This window comes from Schistocerca americana, chromosome X (assembly GCF_021461395.2).
Source record: "Schistocerca americana isolate TAMUIC-IGC-003095 chromosome X, iqSchAmer2.1, whole genome shotgun sequence".
Classification (NCBI taxonomy): Eukaryota; Metazoa; Arthropoda; class Insecta; order Orthoptera; family Acrididae; genus Schistocerca; species Schistocerca americana.
In genome coordinates this window covers 943,082,752-943,093,271 of record NC_060130.1, presented here as the reverse complement: position 1 = coordinate 943,093,271, position 10,520 = coordinate 943,082,752, and the positions used below count along the sequence as shown (strand labels likewise).

Here is a 10,520-nt window from a genome sequence, read left to right as displayed (position 1 = left end):
GGATAATAAGTGACTGGTGAAGCAGCATATCACACATATAGTGAGCTTGGAGAGTGGAGTGTTAAACAGTATGCATACAGTTTGGAAGACGAAAAGCAAGGACATGGAATACACAAAGGTATAAGAGCACATGGTGAGCTGATACCTGGGGATCATGCAGGGTCGAGTAGATGTGCTGGATGCAAGAGTCACAATGGCAAGACTGCTGCAATCACTAGCAGACAGTGTTTGGAACGTGAGAGGCTGTTCATAACACACTGCACAGGCAGTTGAGTCCCACCTTGTTGTCGCCAGAACAGTACCTATAAGGGTTGCGGACCATCAAAGCTGAGATTGGTAGTGGAGCCCAAACAGCAGACTGTGCCTTTTTATTATCATATGGCATTGACAGAGGTGAGGACAGACAAGGCACAGTTGTACATACTGGTTAGGATACCAGTAATTGCAGATGGGTAGGCATACTCAGTTTAGTTTTTTTACCCCATTCACCCCCATCCTGTGAACTCAAGAGCCATAGGGAATTTTTTGCAGGTGAGGACAGGAACTGTGCTACTGATTTCTGAAGAGGAGGACAAACATGCAATGTTTTCAGAGGAGGAGCTGCGACAGTGTCGTATGGAGAGGGTTACAGTGTGTCCATCTCGAGTGATTCCAATTGGTGCAAATGCATGCATGACGCAGCTACTCATGGGCAAATCAGAGGAACAAGATAGACCGAGGAATAGTGTGAAATATAGACCTTATTTCCAGCAAGCAGGATTGCACTAGATTTATTCTCTATATGACAGCGAGTTGCTACGAGCAAGTAAGGCTCACAGGAGTGATATGATTCGAAATGAAAAGTAGTGGATTCAGTATGTGAGATAACAAGTCCAACCTTCCATCTATCAACCATGATGTTAGGAGTTACTCATTTGAATGTAACAGAGAAGAAGCTGTACTGGCCGGCCGGAGTGGCCGAGTGGTTAAAGGCGCTACAGTCTCGAACCGCACGACCGCTGCGGTCGCAGGTTCGAATCCTGCCTCGGGCATGGATGTGTGTGATGTCCTTAGGTTAGTTAGGTTTAAGTAGTTCTAAGTTCTAGGGGACTTATGACCACAGCAGTTGAGTCCCATAGTGCTCAGAGCCATCTGAACCATTTGAAGCTGTACTGGCCAGATGAATCCCTGGAGATACTCCGAAATCAGAATCTAACTTTCCTGAGCCAATGTTGAAACCAGATGTGGTCCATTCCCTGAAACGGTTAATAGCCGCACAAGAGGAGCGAATTTCTCCAGAACGCTTGATGCAGCAAGTTAAACAATATTCTGAAAGGCAATTATGAGTCACCGTGGCCTTGAGCCTAATGATACCTAAGTGGCTCTAACTCTGCTGCACATAGCTTTCACCTGTCTGAGGTGGAATGCTGCCCAGCATACTGATCCACAGTTAATACAAATCCGGGTAGACTCGATCCCTTGAGCATGAATGAAGACTATTGTAGTGTAAATGTCAGGGAGAAATGTATTTCTTACTGTTTAAGAGGGAACGAGGCCAGAAAGTAAGCAGTGAATATTTCCAAAGAGAATTTCCAAGGTCACATGACCGACAGAGCGTGAGAATTGAAAACTAATGCAATAATGAGTTTCCAGGGAACTAATGAACCGTTTAGTGGGTAGTCGTGAGCAACTAAGTAGCCTAAGAAGAAATTTAGCACATAAAGTTCCTAAGTTAAATGTGGACGCTGAGCTGTGTAAAGTGAGCTGCGAGATATGTGTAATAGAAGTCTGTGTAGACCGCTCTTAAGTAAGACCAGAGGGTTTGGATCTTTTCCATAGAGACGGGGTAGTGTAGCTCCGCTACCATTTTAAGAGCAACACCTGTGAGAAGGTGTGGTGCAATATTGCATTAGCCGCCGGTAGCTGGTGAGCATGGCGTGCCGTCATTTGGGTTAAGGCAACAGCACTACACACTTCGGCAGCCCACGTGCGGCCATTCGTCATGGAGTTGGCTACCTCTGTAAGATTTCTGCCTTTAAGCGCAGGTGACGCTGCTGCTATAGCTCACATAACAGTAGTGTGTGCCGGGCATTGAGTACAGCCATCAGCAAAGTGGGATGCGAGCACGTGTTGCAGTCAGTAGCAGCCATCTGGCCAGCTACCGGCCCTCTTTCCTTGGTTCAGGAAAGTGGTCGCCTCCCCGTAGCAACGCAGTGTTGCTGTACAAGTAGAAAATAAAGAATAAATTTTGACAGCCGCTTCTGTTTGGGCCTTCATCAACCTGCCACTCACAAGGGGAGGCCGCCAATTGTGAAATTCAGATTCGATTCATACTGCGCATAATAAAAGCTCATGGCCAGAGGTATAATGTGGCAAAGTACCAAGATGCACTTCTAAGCCGTTGTCGAGAAAATCGACAGCTAAAAGAAACCTTTGCAGTGAAATACTCTCTATGATCACTAATTTTCTACACCGTCGTGGTGCAGCGGTAACCGGTCGGATTCGTATTACGAAGGTCGCCGGATCGATTTTCGCGCCATGCTACCTTTTTTTTTAAGTATTTGTTTTTTGTAATTCATATATATATATATATATATATATATATATATATATATATATATATATATATATATAATTCCCGGCAATCTGTTGCAACAATTATGCATAAAATAAGTTGTTGAAAGTCGTTTGTCGTGGAAAAACTGGCGACTTCGAACATCATTATGTTTTCCGCAAACAAAGTTGTATTTCACAAATGTTATTAATTATCTTCATAATGTTAACCACGTATAGTTAACGGAAGACGCAGAAACGATATTCCGAAACGAATACGTATAGCGTAAGTCAAACGTTCGAATTAGAATAGAGACCCCACGAACACAAACTTGCTGTGGCAGGTATGAAATATAAACTCCGTTACTCGCTCGTTACACTTGAAAGACAGATGTTGAATGGGCCGAAACGAGCCGCCGCATAACAGCGTAGTTGCCTGCTAACTTCGAAAGAAGGTAGATGCGGTCCCTAGCGCAACTTATAACATCCTCGAAAATCAGTGCGGACGGGAGAGCTTTGGTACACCCTGTTAAACAAACGGAAAAATGGAGGCGGTACAATTGGAGAGCGATCTGCCTTCACCAACATGCATAAGCAATTCATTAATAGTTATATATATATATATATATATATATATATATATATATATATATATATAATTACAAAAAACTAATAATAAAAAAAAAAGTTGCATGTCGCGAGATTCGAACCGGCGACCTTCGAATTACGAACCCGAGCGCTAAACGCTGCGCCACGGCGCTGTAGAGAAGTATTAATCGTAGAGAGTATTTCACGACAACGGTTTCTTTAAACTGTCGATTTTCTCGACAACGGCTGAGAAGTGCATCTTGGTGCTTTGTCACATTACACCTCTGGCCATGAGCTTTTATTATGCGCAGTATGAATCGAATCTGAATTTCACAATTGGCGGCCTCCCCTTGTCAGTCTCACTCCCCAGCTGTTGGACGTCCTGACAATGTAGCTGACTAAAGTTGCGTCTCACTTCTGGATCGGAGTGAAAGAGTGTAAAGGCAATGATCGTAATGAAACAAATCTTTGATCATACAAGACGAGCAACTTCAATTCTCATTCTTTTCTCTGAATTCTTGATACATGTAATCGATGAGTTTTGCCTCTGTGCACATCTACAGTGATTGAGAACAACATACATAGGTGTGCACTAGGCTATATTTATTATTAGTGGATCGCCTAATAACGGGAAAGTTGTAATACAGTGTAAAGGATCGTGGAATCTAAGAGAAGACTCAGATTAACAGATATTTGTTTGCTCTGATGACTGTAAAAAATCTCCATAAAAGTTAACAAAGTCATGTAAAACTCAAATCAAATTAAAAAAGAATGACGCTAACACTGTGGGGAAGTACCAAAAAGTATGAAAGATTGTATGGAGAAAGCGCTATAGGATCTGCTCATTTAGGCAGTTCGCAACATAGAAAGACGTACAACCAGTTGCCGCAAATTATAATCAAATTAAGCTACACAAGTTGCGTGTCAACGTAAATAAGTAACTAACTGCTTAGAAAATGAATCACGCTACGGCAATTACGACACTGTCATTTCCCCAAATCAGCAAGCTGTATGCCCATCAGCACCAAATAATTGCCAGGAAACAAGTGACCCTCACAGCAGGTGGTGATCTAATCACCACGAAACATAGATTTCTCTCCGCAACTCTATGTGGGAGGGGGGATAATAAACGCTGTTGCCAACGTCACGGCCGATAATGCTGCAAATTTCATCAAGAAAATGAGGGAATACTGTAAAAACTTGCCATTCCTGGCATACAATAAGTACCTTAACAAGTAAGACGTCGGTACTGAGATGGAGCAGAGTCCCATCGATTAGTCGGTACTTCGCGCCAAGCACGGCGTCAGGGCGGCTCAGTTCGATTGGGTACACCAAATTTTGGAGCAAGAGCAACGGACCATCCCACGACAGTCGAGCGGCATCTCGGTGTCTCTTCTTTTGATGTCCAAACCGAATAGGCAATAGTAGCGTGTTCAGTTATTCTCTGGGGATAGCAGTGGCGGTACGGCACCTTCCGCTGACGACTAGGAGAAGCTGTGCCGACAACAGCACGAAGCAAGCCATAGCCTTACTTCCGCGGAACTACTGAGTTAGCAGAGGACCTTCACTCTTCCTATTAGCATTCATAAACTGCATTCTGCTAACGAATAGGGTCTGGAGTCCACACCAGTAGTATATCTTGCCGAGTGGGAAAAACGTAAATATTTCCTCCTAACAAGTGTGCCCAGTACACTCTAAATAATACACTACTGGCCATTAAAATTGCTACACCAAGATGAACTGCACATGATAATCGGGTATTCATTGGACAAATATATTATACTAGAACTGACATGTGATTATATTTTCACGCAATTTGGGTGCATAGATCCTGAGAAATCAGTACCAAGAACAACCACCTTAGGCCGTAACAACGGTCTTGATACGCCTGGGCATTGAGTCAAACAGAACTTGGATGGCGTGTATAGGTACAGCTGCCCATGCAGCTTCAACACGATACCACAGTTCATCAAGAGTAGTGACTGGCGTGTTGTGACGAGCCAGTTGCTCGGCCACCATTGACCAGACGTTTTCAATTGGTGAGAGTGTGGTGTCACCGCCAGACACCACACTTGCTAGGTGGTAGTTTTAAATCGGCCGCGGTCCATTAGTACATGTCGGACCCGCGTGTTGCCACTGTGTGATCGCAGACCGAGCGCCACCACAAGTCAGGTCTCGAGATACGGACTAGCACTCGCCCCAGTTGTACGGACGACTTTGCTAGCGACTACACTGACGAAGCCTCGCTCCTTTGCCAAGCGGATAGTTAGAATAGCCTTCAGCTAAGTCAATGGCTACGATCTAGCAAGGCGCCATTAGTAACATTGCATGTATCTACAGAGTCTCACTTGTATCGCCACAATCTCCAGATGTACCAAAAGGATGGATTAAAGTTAAGTATTCCAGAAGCTACGTACTTTTCTTTATAGCATTCATTACGTATCCTGTTTCAGACCTCACGCCATCCACCTTTAGCTTAGCGCGTGCCTTTCGGCTTCCTCTCATTGTGTCTAGGCTGTCTTGTCTAGACACGACAGAGAGATCTGGAGAATGTGCTGGCTAGGGCAGCAGTCGAACATTTTCTGTATCCAGAAAGGCCCGTACAGGATCTGCAACATGCTGTCACGCATTATCCTGCTGAAATGTAGGGTTTCGCAGGGATCGACTGAAGGGTACAGCCACGGGTCGTAACACATCTGAAATGTAACGTCCACTGTTCAAAGTGCCGTCAGTGCAAACAAGAGGTGATCGAGACGTGTAACCAGTGGCACCCCATACCATCACGCCGGGTGATACGCCAGTATGGCGATGACGAATACACGCTTCCAATGGGCGCACACCGCGATGTCGCCAAACACGGTTGCGACCATCAGAAAAAATGACGTTTTGCCATTCGTGCGCCCAGGTTCAAATGGCTCTGAGCACTATGGGACTCAACTGCTGAGGTCATTAGTCCCCTAGAACTTAGAACTAGTTAAACCTAACTAACCTAAGGACAACACACACATCCATGCCCGAGGCAGGATTCGAACCTGCGACCGTAGCGGTCTCGCGGTTCCAGACTGCAGCGCCAGAACCGCGCGGCCACTTCGGCCGGCCGTGCGCCCAGGTTCGTCGTTGAGTACACCATCGCAAGCGCTCCTGTCTGTGATGCAGTGTCAAGGGTAATGGCAGCCATGGTCTCCGAGCTGATAGTCCATGCTGCTGCAAACATCGTCGAACTGTTCGTGCAGATGGTTGTTGTCTTGCAAACGTCCCATCTGTTGTCTCAGGGATCGAGACGTGGCTGCACGATCCGTTACAGCCATGCGGATAAGATGCCTGTCATCTCGACTGCTAGTGATACGAGACCGTTGGGATCCAGCACGACGTTCCGTATTACCCTCCGATTCCATATTCTGCTGACAGTCATTGGATTTCGGCCAACGCGAGCAGCAATGTCGCGATCCGATAAACTGCAATCGTGATAGGCTACAATCCGACCTTTATCAAAGTCGGAAACGTGATGGTACGAATTTCTCCTCCTTACACGAGGCATCACAACAACGTTTCACCAGGCAACGCCGGTCAACTGGTGTTTGTATATGAGAAATCGGTTGGAAGCTTTCCTCGTGTCAGCACGTTTTAGGTGTCACCACCGGCACCAACCTTGTGTGAATGCTCTGAAAAGCTAATCATTTGCATATCACAGCATCTTCTTCCTGTCGGTTAAATTTGCGTCTGTAGCACGTCATCTTCGTGTTGTAGCTATTTTAATGGCGAGTAGTGTATTATCCTTGAAATGGTAACAAAAATGAATCAATGTTGCATAGTGATATGTGACAATAATGTCACAAGATCAAAGATCTTTTAGCCAACCTGCTGTCGTCCATTCATTTATGGTGACAGTGTAATTGTGCCAGTCTTTTGCAGATCGTTTCTGCGATTTTCCGTGCTTTGCTGCAGACTTCTTGCTTTGATCCTTTTTGGCACGTTATTCGTATTCTTTCCAGAAATGTTTCTTTGTTCTTTTCATGGCACCTAAAGTTTATGTCTCCCTAATTGGTCTGTAGTTTTGATCACGTTTAACGTTGATCATTACTTTAGTTTTCTCAAAAGGTATATGTGAGCGAGTTTGTTAACTGACTTCTTTGAAAACAATATTTAGATACTAGCAGTTGCTACTTTGAGAGGTGATTGTCAAAATGTAGATAATCTGCTTCAGCAGCCTCCTATTTTTTTCTTCTTTTTTTTCCTTCTCGTAGCTTACAAGCCGACTTATACCTTGGTTATCTCTTTGAGCAGCAGTTAAAAAGTAACAGAGGAAGCCCATCGCCTTATATAATTTCATCTCTGACCCTGCGATCTATAGGGTGTCCACAAAGACTGGCATGAAGCATCTCGACATAAGTATTTAATATTTGATGATAGTTTTGACATAATGGGTCTTTTTTCAATAGTGGAGGCTTTCCGCACTAAAACTCGCTTCATCTTCGTTTATTTGCCGTTGTGTTTTCGAACTCTTGTTGTTTTAAGTTGAGTAATGTCGTGCTTAATTTCATCCTTTGCCAGGAAGAGTGTGGTCCCCAGTGCTGAGAGGTCCATTGTGTTTTCATTGCTTAGAATGTTTTCTTTATGTCCGTTTCCGACTCAATAGCTGTGGAATTGGTATCTGACTGTCATATGTAGGACTTGGGCTCTGTTAACGGTACTACGAGGTACTTATCGTTTCTGAGAGTACTGAAACGGGCTGCATTCACGCTCATAGGGATAACCGAGGAGCCGCTTGAATGCGAAGCAGCGGCTCCAAAAATGAGAAAGCTGATAATTCCAGGGAAAGAGGCGTACTGTTTGACGGGACAACGGTTTTTCGGGTGCCATCGCGGAATTTAATTCGCTTCAACATATTAACTTTGCGGTTGGCGAGTATTAAATACGTGACGGAAGGTTATAAATGTACGTACGTTCTGTAACTAAAGTCTCTATGTGTGCAAATGTTGTAGAAAATCGAGCTTTCGACCGCGCTTGACAGATCGAGCAAGTTGCGGCAAAGAGTCTCCCCGCGCCGGCAACAGCAGACATCAGCTGTAGGAGCCAGAGTTGTCATCACATCGAGCTCGCCGCTATTCAACGACACGAAGGCCGTCGAAGAACCTACATTTAATTTTAAAAGAACTGGAATTGTGAAGAGATTGTCTAAGCTGGTTCCCATATGGTTTTTGGGATTTAGAAGTTGAGTTCTGATTTGAGTCTTGCAAAGGGAGGCTACACTATAACTAGCAAGTGCAAGCTCTAATTAATTATCATGTGTAACAGTCACCGGTAAAGACAATAGATCGCGGATGTAGATGGGATCGCAACTAAAAAATTGTTTGAGAATGTCGTCAAGAGGATTTGCTTAATTACTGAGTTGGTATTCGGTCGGTGTTGTCCATAAAGCGTGGATAAAATTTATAAATGCTCACGTGGAGTAGGAAGCAACGGGCTAAAGTGCCGTTGTAAAATTACGTTCTGATTTCGGTGAAACTGTGCTCCATATTTAGGGAAGTTGATGTCTGAAGGTGTTAGTCAGTCACTGGACTGGACCTAAGAGAGCGATTCATGATATTCCTGGTGCACACAAGACTCTAGAAGTCGTTGTGGTTGAATTTGGTGGATGTTGTATTCACGCATGCTCTAAGGTAATCGAGCAGTTGCGGTGTTTTTTGATTTTGGAACGTCCACTCCAAGGTAGTTGAGTGTTGAGCGGTTTACGTTGCTGTATATATCTGAGTACGCACTACAGGGTAAGTGGCGTAATGATTGTGATTGGTGTTTTATAAAGCCAGGAAACAGTATCGGCACGACTTATGTGAAAGAGGACACAGTTATTGTTTCCCGTAAAATTCGTGACACTAATATCTCGCATCCCAGCGGAACCAGTTACTGTTATTCGACATACTCAGTTCCATTGCTTGCTAAGGTGACGGATTGGCAAATTTAAGTTAGGGACTGTTAGAGGATATGCCATTGCCAACATCTGAAGTTAATGAGTCGTCATTCAAAAGTAGTGGTGGCACATAGGATTTTTCTTTGTTTTTCTTTTGACTTTTTTATACTGATTTGTGTGGGATCTAGATTTTTTAATGTTACTCGTTCACATGGAAGTTGTGTGTGAAATATTGATCCTAATAAGGAAAATTTGAAATGAATTCCTAGTTCGGAGTCCAATCCAAAAGTGGAAAGGATTGAATTCCCCCCTGAAAGAAAGATACGTAAGTGTCGTAAATAATAAAGAGCGCCATTGATGCAAAGCGCTTAAAAGTCAATCTTGCAGAGATCAGTCATTTATTCCAGGCCAAAGGATTAGACTGGAAGGATCGATGTCATATTGAGATTTTAACACGATTTCAAAATCAGTCATTAGAAAAAAAGACTTAATTATATTTCATTAAAGAAAAGGCAGGTGTTAACTTCTTTATTCACTTTCCGGTTATTTCAAGGATGAAAGAGAAAGTAATAAGGAAAAGGGACAACAAGCAATAACTTTTACAGTTCGAAACAGAATTAATAGTGTCGCAGAGATAGCTATCGATGTATCGTTGGTCTGCAATGAAATTATAACTTTGGTTGCTACGTTCGAAATTATTGTAATAAGAAAGGGTTTGTTAAATTTAACTGAACAAGGGTGTACGAAATTGAGATTTACCGTAAGTAAGTGAAACGTTGGTGACGGTCACATTTATTACTCTTGTTTAAGCGATTTTTTTTTTATAGTAGTGAGCGAAAGATCTTCGCGTAGTAAACTATACCGATCGTTAGCGTGAATAACGTAAATAACCGACGATAACTATAGCTATTTCGTGTTCTAAAGTTGTTTCATGTCAGTAAGAGTTCTTAACCATTTAAACAATTATTAATAACTCCGTAATTGGCACAAGCTATGAATTGTAACGTATGTAATTTTACTGAGAATTGTTGAACTGTTGTCAATAGCAATTCACGTTACGGCTCAATGAACGAGAATATTTAGGTTTCAGATAACATGCAATGTGCACAAGATTTACTTAAATCCTAATAACTGTAACGATAAGTACTCATACTAAACTGTGTAGACCCTTCACCACTTTAACGCTTTGCAACACTATTGACGAGTCTAGTACTTACAGTGTGTGCTATGTGATTGGTACGTGTAACCTGTGTACATCTGTTTTAGTCGGATGCGTAGTTTGTGCGCAGTTCCTATTAAGTCCGCTCAATTAAACATCTTGGACTAAAATTTAATGATTTACACACATCAAAAAAGTTTTGCATCACCCCGGTTCTAAGAACTCCTGAAGATAGACGCTGGCTGTGGATATTGTGTAAGAGACACAGTCCGTTTTACTGTTCAGAGGCCGCGCGGGATTAGCCGAGCGGTCTCGGGAGCTGCAGTCATGGAC

The 10,520-nt window shown here is 43.3% G+C and overlaps 1 non-coding gene across 1 annotated transcript; it reads left to right on the top strand.

The window, feature by feature from the left end:
- The first annotated feature begins 947 nt into the window (after positions 1-947).
- On the top strand, positions 948-1,031 carry Trnas-cga. Its single transcript is given in 2 exon segments — positions 948-987; positions 997-1,031. It is a non-coding gene; the product is annotated as a tRNA-Ser (tRNA).
- The last annotated feature ends 9,489 nt before the right edge of the window (positions 1,032-10,520 follow it).